This window comes from Emydura macquarii, unplaced genomic scaffold (assembly GCF_026122565.2).
Source record: "Emydura macquarii macquarii isolate MOO-44397 ecotype Brisbane River unplaced genomic scaffold, CSIRO-AGI_Emac_v2 contig_2897, whole genome shotgun sequence".
Taxonomy (NCBI): Eukaryota; Metazoa; Chordata; order Testudines; family Chelidae; genus Emydura; species Emydura macquarii.
In genome coordinates this window covers 18,670,116-18,686,646 of record NW_027133034.1, presented here as the reverse complement: position 1 = coordinate 18,686,646, position 16,531 = coordinate 18,670,116, and the positions used below count along the sequence as shown (strand labels likewise).

At 39.4% G+C, this 16,531-nt stretch overlaps 1 long non-coding RNA gene across 1 annotated transcript in view; it reads right to left on the bottom strand.

Moving 5' to 3' along the window:
• Positions 1 to 16,531, bottom strand: part of LOC137167087 (uncharacterized) — a 40,554-nt gene that overhangs the window by 5,398 nt on the left and 18,625 nt on the right. The window contains exon 2 of the long non-coding RNA XR_010923984.1: positions 400 to 467. This is a non-coding gene — a long non-coding RNA (uncharacterized lncRNA). The remainder of the gene's footprint in view (positions 1 to 399; positions 468 to 16,531) is intronic.

Genomic DNA, 16,531 nt, shown 5'->3' with positions numbered 1-16,531 from the left:
TTCCTTTTTGGTTTCACTGTGCTGTTCTTTTGAACATTTCAGGTCCAAATTAAGGTGAAGCCCTCTCCAGAGGTAGCAACAGGATCTGGTGCAGCCTTCTGAAACTCTTGCTGCAGAACTGGGGCAGGGCAGGCAGGCTATTTTCTCTCCAAAAGAGAATGAGAATTTGGGTCAAGCATTTTTCTAGTACCTGTCCTGAAGAGGAGTGAGTTCTGCTTTGCTTGGGCACAGTGGAATTGTTTCATTCATAGCACTGGCATATATACACCAGTTGAGTACTTCATTAAACTGTGTTCATCCTATATTATGATTTTACAATATATTAAAACAATGATAGATAACTAAGAAAAAAATGTTTTTAATCTAAGAAGCTCAGGTTACATTAACAATTTTTCCTACCTGGTGAGGATACAATCGAATAAAGAAGGCTTACTGAGAGAAGTTCCTCTGTGCCTGCGATGCCACACCTTTCCATTTTCATAGGCACAATAGCCAGCAGCAATGAAACATGGGGGAAAAAAAAAAAGATGCCAGATGTTTGTCAAATTTACAAGGAATGTTGACATTTTGGCATTCAGGACATTGTTCTGATGGAGGCCTAAGTGGTGAAATGTCAACATTCTTCACTTTCTCTTATTAAAATATTTGCTGTAATGTGTAAATAAAGACTAGAGAATTTTTCTTCACATCACTGTGCTGACACATCTGGATTTGTGTTTATATTGGGCTGAACCACAAGCATGTCCTTCAGAGCAACCTGGGTTTTTTTAAATGGAACCTCTGCAAAGTAAGTGTGATGTTTTTCTAAGTAAGATTTTGTTTGTGTGTGAATAATCCTAAATATTTAAGTGAAAAAAAGTTGCTTGAAGAAAGCCCTTATTTGAACCCTTAGAGCACTTAAAATGTGAACAGAGATGATGCTGTGTAAAGTAGCATGCACCAAAAATATTTGCTTTGTTTTATCGTGAATGAGGAACTTATTGGCTACAGCTGCCTGGTTACTACAATTGTTGTGGTAAAAACCATCAGAGTGAAAACATTATGTGATATATATATAGCCACTGCTTTACATCTAATCATTCCATTCAAAAAGTAATACTGCATGTAATATTATAAAATGCTAAGTTAACATTTCAATTTAAAACCCCCCAATGTCTCCTAAGGAGAAAGGGAGAATACAGCAGGAACATAATTTTAAATGAACAGGAATCATCCAATCCTCTAGTGCTTTCAGTGTAAATTTACAGAAGAAAGGGATTATGAGGGGAAATGATGTAGAGAGTGAGGATCTAATCCTGGGTAGGAAAAAGATAACATAAAATAATGAAAACAGTTCCAGCATTCAAAATATTTAAGAGCTTAGCAGAACATACAACCAGCCACAAAGAGGAAGAGATAAACTAAGTCTAGATATCAGAAAGGTGGAAACCACAAATAGTCACTTAACACCGGTGAGTAAAAGTGGTTTTTCATTTCCTTTATTTCAACAGTAAATATTAGTACCTATAATTTAGGCCAGATGAATAGGGACACAGACAGAGGGATGCCATACAAGACACCATCCCTCCAGATCTCACAACACTTTGACAGTAGCTGACATGACAGCTTTTCTTCTTTCCTTAATTAACATAGCACTGGGACAGCAGTAAGAGGCTGCCTAAAGTAATCACTTCATAATTTCTGTCAGAAACTAGAGATAAAGAGGACATGGCAAACTGTCAACCACTAAGGGAAGATCAAAATTAAACCAAGTTACATTTTCTTCTTGCTTTATACTTCTCTTGCGGTGATACTTATAAAATTGTATTTCACTAGACCATTCACATTAAGACACCCTAGAAATATTATTACAAATAGCTTGTTAAAGATGCATATTCTAATGGAAAAGCCTCCCACAAGGTACTGTCCTGCAAAGTGTTGATCACACTCAGCCCCCACTGATTTTAGTGGCAGTTCAGGCCTAGATCCACAGGCCTAGATCCACAGAGAGATCTACACATTGCAATACTGTGTGTTACAGTGCCTAACTTTTAGGAGTCTAGAAAAATCACAGGAACAACATTGATCTATAAAGTCTAAGTTAGGCACCTAGGGTCCCTATACAATGAATGGGGAAAGATAGGCACCTTAGAATGCAATCCACAAAAGTCAGCATGCTAGGTGGGGAACTGCTGAAGCCAGTGGGAGATGCCAAATGACAGGGATGTGTCTTAAGCTCTGCCCATTCTCAAAGAATGGGCCCTAGCTCCAGGCTGCAAGGAGGTGCCTATTTCTGCTAGTGAGCCCTAAACAGGATCGATTTGCCTGGACTTAGGTAGCTTAGGTGCCTAAAGTGTTTCTTGCAGGAATGAGTTAGGCACCTGCCTTGCTCTTCACAAGACAACCAGAGGAAGAAGAGGAGAAGGTGTGGGTGGCAGTTGAGTTGCTGCCAGTGCTCACCTTATAACTTTTAGCTCAGTGGTCAGAGCACTCAGCTGGAATGTGGAAGAAGCAGGTTCAGTTTTCCCACTCCCTGGCAGCGGTGGAGAAAATTCAGACACCCCTGTTCAAGTCCTAGCAGGAAAATGCACTGACCTCTGAGCTAAAAGTTATATGTGGGTAGTGGTAACATCACTACCATCTCCTCTTCCTGCTGTTTTGTGTAGAGCAAAGCAGGAACCTACGGTAACATGTTCCTTCAAGAAATACCTTACGTGCCTAAGCCACCTGACTCCAGGTCTGAGTAGATGTCTCTCTTCCTTGGATTCATGGGTCACCCTGGGGTTTAAGCAGGCGATAGTATATGGATGTCTGCAGGGAGGCAGTAGCATGAATGATCAGAGGCCAGAATGTAGGCACCTAAGGAACTTTTCCCCTGAAAATGTATGCACCAAATGAGTTGAGGTGCCTACAGGGTTCAGTGGGAATTTTGTAGACTGAACTGGAATCTAAAACTGGGGTAAAGTTACCTAACTCTTGGGTTTATTTGCCTAAGTACCTTTTGTGGAAATGGAGAGAAAAACTCTCAGATAGGTTCAGTTTGGGATACGGGGGGTCGGCGAGACAGTGATGATTCTAGGAGTTTGCTTAATCAATAAACCTTTTATTTTGTAATAAACAATTCTATCCTTATAATAAACCATTCTATTTCTATAATAAACAGTTCCACAGCAAGCAATTGCATAGCAAACAGTGATAGCAAAGGGCAGGAGAACTCCGTGCGCGAAAGGACAAAATGCACCACCCAAGACTTTTGCGTTTGTGATCTCTCCGGATCAACGCATGGCTGCCAGCGTGTGACACTAGGGTGCCTGGTTTTGGAGTTCCCCGAAGGAGTTACAAGACAAACACAACAGAGAACAGTTAATCCATACTCACAAACATTATGTACAGGTATACCATGTTAGCCAAATTCAGTTGCCGTTTACTTTAGATACGGCAGATGAGAGAGAGCTGCTTTGAGTGATCAGTTCGCAGCGAAGTGGGCTGGGGAAGATGCGTCAGACCGCTGAACTGACACGACCAGGAGATACACGGGGTGCCAAGTAGATTCAATTCCTCTCTGCTACCTGGGTTTGAACTTTTATAATTTCCCGCGGTCAGCAGAGGCTAAGCCCCATTGGTTGTTATTTGCTGCATGACCTTGGTCATGGGTTGAAGTTGTGACCACTGCATCATGCACAATTGCATTCCTAACTTGTTTAGTGCTGTGTTTTTGGAGCGAGATTGTTATGTTTTGGGCTAGAATGGTTTAATATGAAGTGTAGAAAGAAGGAAAAAAATCAATATTTTCCAGAGCTGTGATATCCATCTTTTGCCTCCAGAAATTAGATCATCCAAAGATAACACAAACTCTCAGTTCTGAGATATAGTAAATAAGGGAGTTTAAAAAAAACAAAACAAAAAAAAAACCCTAACATGCTAGCAGACTGCTAAATAGAGCTGGACAAAATATTGATAAGACATTCCAGGATTTGAAAGGCAATGGCTTTAATAAATCAATTTTACCTATGTCATCCTTAAGTGCATAGTAAAATATTCAGACACACCAAATGAAAAAGAAAAAGGTGGAGCTAGAGGAAATCAAAACATTTAGTTTTTTCCCCCAGTTATTTTATATTAAAAGTGAGATCACTCAAGAAGACAGCCCAAGGAAAGAAACCTTCATTTTTATGCTCAAAAATCAAAGTAAAACAGTATAGCTAAAAGTTTTAGCAGAAGATTTATACTACCAAGCCCTCCAAAGAAATGAAATATTTTAGAAAGATAGAAAGTAAAGCCACAGGAGGAGAACACAGTTACTACCCTATCTGAAAGATTTCTTGCATCTGGATGTGTGAAAACCTCTCCATCATCCCAAGAGGTCCCCAATCAATGTGGGACCCTGTCCCCACCCTGGCAAGACAGATATGTCCAAGTGGACTTGATACATTTGCAACTGAAAGGTATGTTTGTCCTCTGATGCTGCTATTACTTGATGTGTGGCCAGCTGGCTGTCATGAAGATCAGTATTGCTGTTTAACAAAACCAAAGTCCCCTGTTACTTCTCTGATCTAGTCACTGTCCACTCAATGAATTTTGAAAAGAGAAAAGATAAGAATTTAAGAACTTACAGCTGGTGTTACTATGGAAACACCAAGCTGAACTTCATCACCTTTACGTAGATGATCTTGTACTAATATGTGATGAGTATGGCATACACTTAACTTAGGCCTGGTCTACACTGGTGGCTTAATTCGAATTAAAGTCCCTTAATTCAAATTAATTACTCCCACGTCTACACTTGTGCATTGTTAATTTGAATTAAGGAGCCTTTAAAATCGAATTAATAAAACCACCTCTGCAAGTGGATTAGCGCCTGAAGTGCATCAATTAATTTGAATTAGTGCGAGTGTAGACGCAATGGGACTTAATTCGAATTAATTGGCCTCCAGACTGTATCCCATGAGGCCCCATTTCAGTACCCTCCCCCAAAGCAGCCCTGGGAAGATTTAAATCTTCATTTCCTGCAGTGAATGGGTTTAAAATCCAAGCTGCGATCACCCCCGCCCCACACACAACAAGCCCTTTGCAGTTTGTCCCTTTGAGATTTGTCCCTTTGAAAGTTTAGCCCTTTAAAGTTTGTCCCTTTGAAAGATTTCACCACCCACCCTCCTCCTCGCATGGTGAATGTGTTTTAAATGCCAGTAGTGAGAGGAAATTCTTTGCTACATTGTTTCAGTGGCCAATCATGGAAATTGATACTTTAAGTTTATTCACAATGCTACATGTGGGTACATTATATCATGCTTTCCATTAGTGAAATGGAAACATTTGTATCACTGTATTAATATACTAACTGACTCCTTTGTTATTTATCTTACATTCTCCAGTCACCTGTAGAATCAAAATCAAAGGCAGGCAATATACAGAGGATGGTAGGGGGAGCATAAAAGGCAAACAGCATACAGTTCTAAAGTAATCCAAGATAAACTGTGAAGTATTTGTCACGGTCAAAATGAGAGCATAGTTCAGCTGGCTCCATGTGCCTGCAGCAATGGCAATCGGGAGAGTAAAAAAACAGCATGAAAATCCTTTTCCTGTTTGTTTGGGGGTGGAGGAAGAGGGTAGGGGAAGCAGCGCGGCATCCTGGGTTGATGACACTCGTCACAACAGCCTCTATGGTTAGTTGCACTGTGGGATAGCTTCCCACATTGCACTGCTTTCTAATTCGAATTAAAGCTGGTCAGTGTGGACGCAAGAAACCAGCACAAACACTGTAGTGTGGACAGTCTGCAGCGCTTTCTATAAATCGCTTTCTGTAATTCGAATTAGGCTAATTCGAATTAGTGCTGCAGTGTAGACATAGCCTTAGATTTTTGGAAGGCTGGGGAGGAGGAGAGTGAAAGTTTTGGCTCAAGTTCAGACTGTGAGAGAGGAGACATGCCAATGGACTACTATTACTCTATTTTTCTTTAGGCCAACAAGTCTGTTCTTTCTACTTCTTTTAGTCCAGTACCCGTAGTTTATCCCCCATTCAAAAGTGTCTGCGCTTGGTTACTTGGCAATTACCAAACAAATCTGTCAGATATGTAGGTCTACAGGCTGATCCATCTCCCTTATATACCTGTAGTTACTACATCCCTGTAGTTAGGGGAAAATGAGAGAGGGATACACAGAGAGCAAGTTCACAGTGTAATAGGGGCAAGTTTTTATTCCTTTTCTTTTTAGTCAGAAGGTACTGCTACTAAAGTGGATAATGTATAATTCCAGTTTAGCTTTCAACACTGAATTTGCCACTGATTGGGGTTATTACCAAAAAGTATTTAAAAATATAAAATAAAACCTGAGCTGCTTGTTACACTTACTCTGGAAATAGGGTTCTGTTCTGCCTGACAGACACAGGTTGAGGGGGAGCTGAACTGTACTACCTACTCCAACACACAACTGTGTCTCCAAAAGCACAGTGTCTTTCAACAGCCCTCCAATGAGCAGAAATGCATACACTGCATTATCCTTTTGCATAGTGCAAACAACCTGATCCACCAAACATGTGGAGATGTGTCTAGAAATGTCCATTCCCTCCCCGTCTCTTTTGGGATGGATTGTATTTCCAGGAGTAATCCCTGCACTTCACTTCTATTGTGCCTGGCCTTGGCAGGATAGATGCAAAAAGCAAGGAAGGCTCCTTGCATCTTAATTCATGAGGTACTACTGCCTCCTTCCCACACACTAGGGCCATGCAAAAATCTATCCCTGACTTGGAGAATGAAAATAATGATAACTTTGATGCTGTGGGCTGGAGACATTTTTGGTAGTCCAGCCCAAACTCTCAGAGACAGGCCTAAACCATAAGTTCTGATATGTGAGTGGACTCAGGTTTTTCTCAGGTTCAGGGCATGATTCAAACTGGAGTTTTGCATCAGTCTGTAATAGAAATGAAGACCCAGCCATGAAGTTCAGCTCCACCCCAAATACGGTTCACAATGTTCCAGTGTGCTTAGATCTGGGGTTTTGGTTTAAGTTGATACTGGTTTGAGCAGCTGTAATTAATTTTCTTCCTTTTAACCCCTGGGGGAGGGTAGAAAGGACAGAGTGGTGCCAGACTACAGAGCTCTGAATATTAGGACAGGCAAAGAAGCAGAGGAGCAGACATTTGCATTATCCATTGAAATTGCTAAGAAGCCATAATTTACTGCAGGACAGATTTATCAGTCTGTTTTTTTAATGTTCATAATTTAGGCTGAATTCTCATAACTTCAACTTATGTTTATTAAGGGCTAAAACAAACCTCTCACTTATCTTGGCACACACTGAACTTCATCTCAAGCTATTGCTGCTTGCTGTCCTTCACTGAGACCCAGACTTATCCTTTAGGCTGAAGCCAAACATAAAGAAAACCTCCTTAAACACAGCAAGAAACTGACTTGCAGCAGCTTTGGAGATCTAAGTTTAAAGCAGCGTGGAGTTACAGTAAAACGGTAATAATGCAGTGTGGTATTTGCTTCTTGAGCGTGTTATGCTTAGGGAGGCTATAAAAAGAGCAGCAGCTGAGGGCTGTTAACTTCATACACATCCCATGGCACTAACACCACAGTTCACCAGCTTTGGTAAAAAATGATTAATTTTGATGCAATTTAAGTGGATTAAAAAGAAATCAAAATATTGTCTTGTGACATGTCAAATCAGCCACAGCTGAGCGAAAAACCAACAAAGCAACCATCAGAGTTCTATTAAGCATAGAAATTAGTGAGCTACAAAAAGCCTTTTTTTCTTTCATTTAAAACAGTCTTTTGTTTTAACTTTCTAAACTCTGGCTGCAAAAGGCCTAAAATTAAAGTAAAAAGTCTTGTCAAAGCTAGACTTTCTCTACATGAAATTAAAAAGTTCTTCGTGCAATCAAAGTTCAACAACTGTAAGCACTTTAGAATAGGGACCATCTTTTCATTCTGTTTGCACAGCACTCACCACTATGGAGACCTTATCCATGATTGGTGGTCCTAAGCCCTGGCACAATACAAAGTAATAATGAAGATGGTTCAAAATATTTTACCAAAGCCAACATTTAGTCAATTATTTTAAAACATAATCCCAATTCAATCTGCTTCCAGATTCAATTTAATCCAAAAATATCAACTCATTCAAACTCATGTAATTTACTATGGCTGTACTCAGCCATATTACCCCTTGTGGCTGGGCTCTCTGATAGCTGTGTAACATTTCTTGCTGAGGGAGAAAGTGGTTAATTCTCTCTTTGCCAAACTACGTATAGAGTCTGTACCCCTCATAAAATGTGCAACATTTGATCCAAAAATACAGATTGTAATTATCATTCCTATTTGAAATACAGCCCCTGTGAAAGATTTCTTTGGCTTATTCAATTGCTGATTACAGTATATTTTCTCTCCCCTCCCTCCTGAGATACTTCATATGGCATTTTAATGCACTTGAGACACGTATATACATTTTTGTATAGTAAATTAGTAATGTGCTGTTGGGATATGCCTGGATGGCTGTTTATTAGACATATATATATATTGATATATGCAAAGTTCTAGCATGTATACTTCACATACATAGAAAAATGGACTCCCCAGCATATTTTTTTATAAAGTGGATAATTATTGTTATAGTCTGAAAAGTGACTATATAAAAATGGCACTATTTTTTAGAATACCAGCACCTATAGTCTTCAAGTCTATGTGTAGCTATGTTGATGACTCCACAATTAATGGACAAATCCTGGAGACTCTACCCTGGGGAAACTCTCATCAGTTTTTCAATCTCTTTAAAAATACTTTATCTTAAAGAACAGCTTAGAATATAAGCCTAGATTTCATTTATTAGGTGCTCTCCAATGTTCTTGAAGGACATCCCAGAGCACTATAGCCTTGATCCAACACCCATTAAAGTCAATGGTTTCAATTGATTTAAGGGCTTTGCATCAGGCCCCAGAAATGTGGGGAAGAACATGGTATAATTTTATTACTCTTACTATAGTGCAGATAGCTAAATTACATGAGTTTGTTTTTTAAAATGCTGCAGTTGGGAAATGTCTCTGAATTTCAGACCCTGATTTGAGAAAAAGCGGAAGAATTCAAAATTTAAAAAAGACTAGAGGTTCAAAGAGAAACACAGTAGAACCTCAAAATTATGAACATCAAAGTTACGAATGGACTGGTGAGCCACACATCTCATTTGGAACTGGAAGTATGCAATCAGGCAGCAGCAGACAAAAAAAGGATTTAAAAAAATAAAGGAAATACAGTACCATGTTAAATGTAAACTACTAAAAAAAAATAAAAAGAATGTTTAAAAAAGATTTGACAAGGTAAGGAAACTTTCTGTGCTTGTTTCATTTAAATTAAGATGGTTAAAAGCAGCATTTTTCTTCTGCATAGTAAAGTTTCAAAGCTGTATTAAATTAATGCTCAGTTGTAAACTTTTGAAAGAAGTGTCATAATGTTTTATTCAGTTATGAACACTTCAGTTATGGACAACCACCATTCCCGAGGTGTTCGTAACTCTGAGGGTCTACTATAAAATAATGGGAACTAAATTGAACCCTATTTGCAAACAGTAAGCCAAAGGAAGAAAGCTTCACTGCCATTTACTGTGAATGATAGCAGACTCTTGGATTGTCTCCTAGTCAGGTGTAAAGTTTCCAGAGGGTGGAAAATCAGGATGAATATTTTTTTCCCTATATGCCTTTTTGGATGCTAATAATACTGGGTACTTACATTAAATTAATATTGTTGACTATATACAGTGGAGTATCTACAGAGGTTAATTGTTTCTGGATTGTGAGATTAAATAATTGGTGTCTTGGTTGATGCATACACTGGCTTCCTTTGGTTAAATGATGACTGTGGTTCTTACATATTAGCTATTTTAAAAATTAATTCTGGTTTTATTTTTTTGTCTGCTTGCTTGCTCCCTCGGAATAACTGATATGTGTCCAGGATGGATAGCATAGGCCAAAATTTCAAAATATGACCTCAGTTTGCATGTATGCTACCTTGCATAAACAAGTGACTGCATATGCAACATTTTGCAAACTAACGTGTACAGAAATGACAGAATTTATGTATACAGACGATAACTGTGTGCACAAATGGAGGGGAGAGGGCATGAGCAAATGCAGGTGGTAATGAACTAAGCATTGCTGACCACAAGCTTTGTGTTTTCAGAGTAGTTATACACCTACAAGTGAACACTGAATTGAGGCTACTTTGAAAATTTGTCCTGTATGTCTATCACATGCTACAAGGCCTCAATCCTGGCTCAATCCTACTTTCTTCATGGAAATTTCCCCCCAGTTCAGAATGTATTTGGGATACATCTCAGGGCAGGCCCTGCTCTCATTTTTTAATTATATGTACACCATTATATATGGGAGCAATGGCTCTTCACCTGCTGGTTTGCTATACTATGAATGTATTTATAACATCATATTTTAGGAACAAATTACAATAAAATTACAGCAAGTTTAGTAAATATCTATTAGAGTTGTGCTATTGTTTTAATATGAGCAATTAATCCAAAAATACCATCTTATACCTTTTTAAAGCAGTTTATCATAATGAAGATGAAACCTCTTTGAAAGTTTCTTTAAAGAAAAAAAGAGCTTATTTCTTAACCTGGCACAATGTAAAATGCTTGTCTTTGACTTTGACATAGACAATCATGCCTATTTTGAGTTTACTTTTCAATGCACCATTTTATTTAAAATTCTTCACAAAGGAAGATTTTCCAGGCATCCCTTTTCTTTATTTTTCTTCCATTCCTTTATGAAGTAATGTGTAGATGACCTATAAACCATACCACTCCATCTTCCAACACCACACTTATGAAGCACGTCCAGTATCCCTGATGAATGTGTAATCTCAAGATTTATAGTACCATATCTGCTCTTATAAGAAGCTAAAATTGTTAAAATATCAAGTTGATATTTTTGATTGAGGAGATGTAGTTGGTTCATAAGCAGGTCAGTCTTTCTCTGAGGAAATTACAGCAGTATGAGTTGTCTATAGGAGAGAGTAGATTGATGGGACTGTAGCAAAGCTGTTTGAGGTCCAGAAAGTCTGAAAGGAAAGGCTTGTAATTCCCAGGACAGCACTGAGGGAGAGAGAAGCCAATAGCCCAGCTGACATACAGAGAAGGCTCCTGGGAGAAGCAGCAGCAGCACAGGAGAAGGCAGCAGAAAGAGTACCTAAGGCTGTGTATATTGTGTAGTTAACAGGCCTAACCAGGAGCCCTTAAGACATGCACACACGGGGAGAAAGTTCACACAGAGGTATTACCATCTACCCTTCCACTCCACTGGCTCTCACTACAACACTGCAGTAAAACCACTGAAAACAACAACATTGTCTGAGGTGGGGAGAAGATAAATGAGGGATATGAAGGAAGTATACAATTGCAAGCTCTGACAATTCTTTCTTCCCCAAATTGAAAGTTACGTCTACATGAACATTGTTACCAAGTGTGAACAGGCTCTTAAGTCAGCTCCTGGAAATCCTGGTAGGTAAACTCACAAAGAGAGCTAAGTAGCACACACAGTCCACTAATGTACCTTCACCACATGTCTTTATTATTGATACTCTACAAACATCACAATGTAGCAGCAGTTGTGTGGTGCCTCCTTCCTGCTCTCTGGCTCAGACTTTTGTACTGGTTGCTTTCTTGTCAGAGCTACCCAGCTGGTGAGCTAATTACCCCATCAGCTCACCAGGCTCCCTACAGGTGCAAGTGATCCCTTTTACCCTTCCAAAACCACACTACTTCAGTCCTTCCTACTCTAATTACAGTCAGTGCCCAGAGTGTTCTAAGTAACCAGGATGCTGGTTCCCAAAGGGCTCAATTTATAGCTGCTAACAGCACCCTTTCACATACCTCTCCCTTTAAATTTCACAGCTCAACTAGGGGCCCCCCTTTTCCACTGAAGGTTCAATTTTATCCATGACCATGCTCTACCTTTCTTATGCAGGAAGCAAACCCTAACGACCTCTGGCATTCCTTAAATTTGTCTTTCCATGGACCATTTGTGAGGTTCTCCCATTCTCCATCCACAGAAACACTCCTTAGGTGAGGGCCTACAGCACGACTCTGCTTCAGCCCACAGATCATCATATCAAGGATAACCTGCAGATTTTTGCTCTGGATTTATCCTGTCCTTTTTAGAACTACTAGGGTTTCTTCCCCAACTAGCATCTTGTAGTTGGAGGTTCTCTAACACCCCTTATGAGTTAAGCTAGCTGGGGTATGGCAAGTTCACCTCCAGCTCTTTTTGTGTGGTTCTTGTAGAGGTACTCTTTGCTCTTTCACCCCCTTCTCCACCTCTACCCCAGTATTTTCCACCTAGGTTCCATTCTTCCAGTCAGTTGGGATTTGTCTAAAGTTCTGTTTATCTTGGTTTTCCTCTACCCCAACATTTCCTCCTTGGGCCTCACTTTTTTGGCTTGTGGGTGCCTCTCTAGGGTTCATTTGGATCCCCTCTTGTGGGTTCTGTGTACCATACTTGACCCTAGCTCCTCTTTCTTCTATCCTCCATTGAGGTTCCTTCCATCAGGCCTCCCCTCAGCTACTTAAAAGGAATGGGTTCCAAATAGTACCCAAGATCACATGATGAGGCAAAGTTCTCACTATCCAAACCCTTTTCCGTCAGAACTGCCCATGTACCTTTGCTGGGACTATTGTCACTGGATATGTGTTTTCTCTCCATGTATGCGCTCTATCCTGAGTGTTCCCCTCCAGAAACCACTGCAGTTTAACCAGCCTTCTCCAACCAGTGAGCACCAAGTCACTCATTCAATAATTCCCATCTCCAGTCTTCAGCCCACCCTTCCAGGAATTGATATTATTCCCTTCTGAGTGCTTCCCATCACCCCCATCCAGCTGCAATAGTCTCCCAGTCCACATATGGGCAATCCTACTTTATGTGACCTTTTCCTCTGCACTGGTAGCAGATTATACCCCAGGTGGCTGAAGTGTCTGTCAGTAATTTTTAGCCAACAAGTTTACACTGTCCAGTGTAGCAGCCTTTAAGACATCATAGTTCTTGGCCTGCTCCTCCCTCGATACCATGTAAGCAGTTTAGGCTTCTCCCATCAGGAAAGAGGCTGACCATAAGGCCCATAATCCTTTATTTCAGCCAAGTAGCAATTCTTTCAAAAGCCAGAGAACACATCAGCATCATCCCTAGGGCACATTTTATAGAGTCCCAGTGACTTCTATTCCCCATGGCAGGAAGTATCATGTTTTATAATAATTGCTGAGATATATGGGTCCGCTCCTTCACCAACTCCTGAAATGCTATCTGTTGCTCTGCCTGCTATCCCAGCAGCACTTGCTGCTCGGTCTGCTGGAATAACTACAACATCTTCTACATCTCCTTATATTGGCCTACTAGCCACTACATCAGATCCTCCATCTTTCCAGGTTCATCCTGTCCTTTCACAGGCCACCTTTTAAATCTTCCTGGGTCTGGCTGAATAGTGGCTCCCAAACAAGCACCCTCTTGTGAACAGGCTCCTAGTTCAGCTCCTAGAAACCCTGTCTAGTAAGTCCTCTGGATGAATTAAGTGCATACATAATGAAGGTACCCTGGTTGATTATTGTTTATACACCTCAATATAACAGCAGTTACATAGAGCACCCTTCCTGCTCACTGACTCAGCCTTTCATACTGCTTGCTTTCTTAGTCCTACTAAGCTGGTGAGCTTAATTACCTCTTCCCCCTCCCCCCCATCAACTCATTAAACAGGTGCAAGTGATCCCGTTTACCCTTCCACACCCAAACTATTTAAGTCCCTCCTACTTTAACTACAACCAGTGACCTGAATGTTTTAAATGACCAGGGTACTGGTTTCCACAGGGCTCAATTTATATCTGCTCGCAGCACCCTGTCACACCAAGACATACTGATTTGAGCTAAAACATGTTCAAAACATTTCGCCTGTTCAACAATGCTAACATTATAAAAAGAACAAATCAGCTATATAGATATCAGGCAGTGAAAAAAAAAAGCCATGTTAGAAAGTGCTCAGATGCTTAAATCATTGAAAATAGGCATTAGTGCTTTTCACCAACTCAGTACCACAACTCTGTTAGTAACAATGTTGTGATTTTAATGTCTGTTACCACATGATTTTCAGGGTTAAAATCAAGTACTGTGTCCATGTAGAAAGCCAGGAACATCCCTCTTCCGATGGCATAAAACTTCTATTTGTAACTTGCAAAAATTGCAAGATACTGGATCTTATGCTTGCTGCTGGGCCAGGACTAAACACTGCCTATCATGAGCCTTGGGCCAGGTTAATTTTGAGGGGGTGGGGAGTTCCTCTGGGTAGGAAGATGGAAAAATTTCCCTGGCATGCATTATTACAAAGTGAAAATGATTTAAAAAAAAAAATTGAGTCAAGACCCCCACAAAATGAAACTGGCTTAAAAATCATATCCTTTTAAAAAGTAATACATTTGGTGTTCCTTTTATTTGTAATCATGTGAGTGCAGCAGTTGAGACTTGAGGAAAAAACAAGTATCTCAAAACTCTGGATAAAACCAAAACTGAATAAAAAATCAAAAGATTTGGCAACACTGGACATGTTTTTGTTTTAAAATTATTTGTAGCTGCTCAGATTTAATGGGCAGAGTGCAGATGAGATAGTCAAAACTGTATACAAAGTCCAACTTTTAACATTTTCTGCAGTCCATCACATGGCTATCATCACTTATATTCAATACAAAAAAGTCTATCTTCAAAGATTGCATGGTTATGGTCTCAGAAGACAAGAGATTCCACAATTAAGACTGCATGTGCAACAGTACTGCTATCCCCTTCTGTATATGCACTAAAATATTGTCTTCAATTACATATTTTTCAACTAGATTTTGTCATACATTCTTCCTAAATTCTTAGATACATGCAGCATCTTGTAACACCTTATTCTTGTTCACTGGCTAAGATGATAATTTCATTGTCATAATCATCCAGTATATCTCTACTTGATTTGTACTTGTTAATATACATTCTCTTCATTCCGAGATATCTGAGATAGCCTTAATCTTAGGAGACCTGTATAGACTGACAAATTTTCACTGTTTTTTCTTATTTTGTTAATTTAACTATGTTGCAAGACGCAAGAATGGTTTGTTGCGTATTTTCCATATGAATGACTTTCACTGACTATCTGGCTTATACAGAGTAGAATATATGTTCATTGGAGTTCCTTCATAAACGTATTTAAGATTGTGAAAATTGTATGATAATATTATATTAGTTGAGAAATAGTATGTGATCAAGGAACTAAATGATAGTGCATATCCAGCAAAAGGAAGCAGCGGTAAGGTTGGGCATGATATAACCAGAACTGGAATATTTCCTGACTTCTGACTGCTTATTGGTAACTTTCTCTTTAACTTATTTTGTGGGGGGGTTTTTTTTTTCACCTTAGGATCAGTGTTTTGTTTTGTTTTTTTTCCAGTGTGGGAGATTTTAAAAAGAAAATGATGAAAAAAATCGGGGGGAAAAATAGAAGGGGGAGCTTCACTCACCAATCCTTTGAAAGTGTTTCTGCTGGCTTTAAAAAACAAGCAATAGAAGCTATACATTTCAGAAACTGGAGATATTTGGCTACCTACTACTGGAATTCCATGTTTCTTGAACCTTCATTGGTCTATCTCCTGTGATCTTTAGCACCTGGGCTTTGCATTCGCCAGTGCAGTAGATGAATTAGAACAGAGTTGTCTACTACAAATCTAACTACAACCAGTGCCCTGAGTGTTCTAAATGTCCCTGATCTCTCCACACTATCAATACACTTCTTAAGACCTGATTTTAAAGTTTGTTGTGCACAAGTTGGTTATTCTTCCCACACAAAGACCACTTTAGTGCATGCATATGTGGTACAGGCTTCTTTAAATGAACACCCAAAACTTAGCAAAAAGCCTCATGCAAAATATACTTTAGTGAAGAGCATTCAATTTTAAAGAACATAATTTGCTCAAATCAAAACATTTCACCAAAGCATTCAAAGCAGCTTCTTCTCATTGAAGGCTACCTGCCATACCAAGGAACCAAGTTTACAATATGTTCTGTACAGGCAGACTGATATCTGGGGCTCCAAAGGAGCACAATGGTACATACACACCTAGATTATACTGTAGAATTGGGAACCAAATTTCAGCTTTCTTACCCCAACTGCTTCAGCATACAGCTGTTGAAAAAAGGTTGCAGTATTAGCACGGTATATTTTTTCACTCATATTTAAAATGGCTGAACTATATTCCTTCTAATTTTGCAAAAACAAACAAACAAAACCCCTAAAACACTCAAGCAGACATCAGAGCTGGGAAAATTTCAGTCCAAAAGATGAAAAAAGGTTTATAGTGGAGACTTTTATGCAATCTTAACTATAGTGGCAATTACCTATTCCCTGAGAATTCTCCCATTATGTTATAAATTTCTGATATGATCTGAGCCATTACATTAAACTAGCCTCAGAAAGAATCTGTTATTTAGTTACAGCCAGAGTATCTTAGAAACAATTTGATTAGTATCAGTATAGGAACA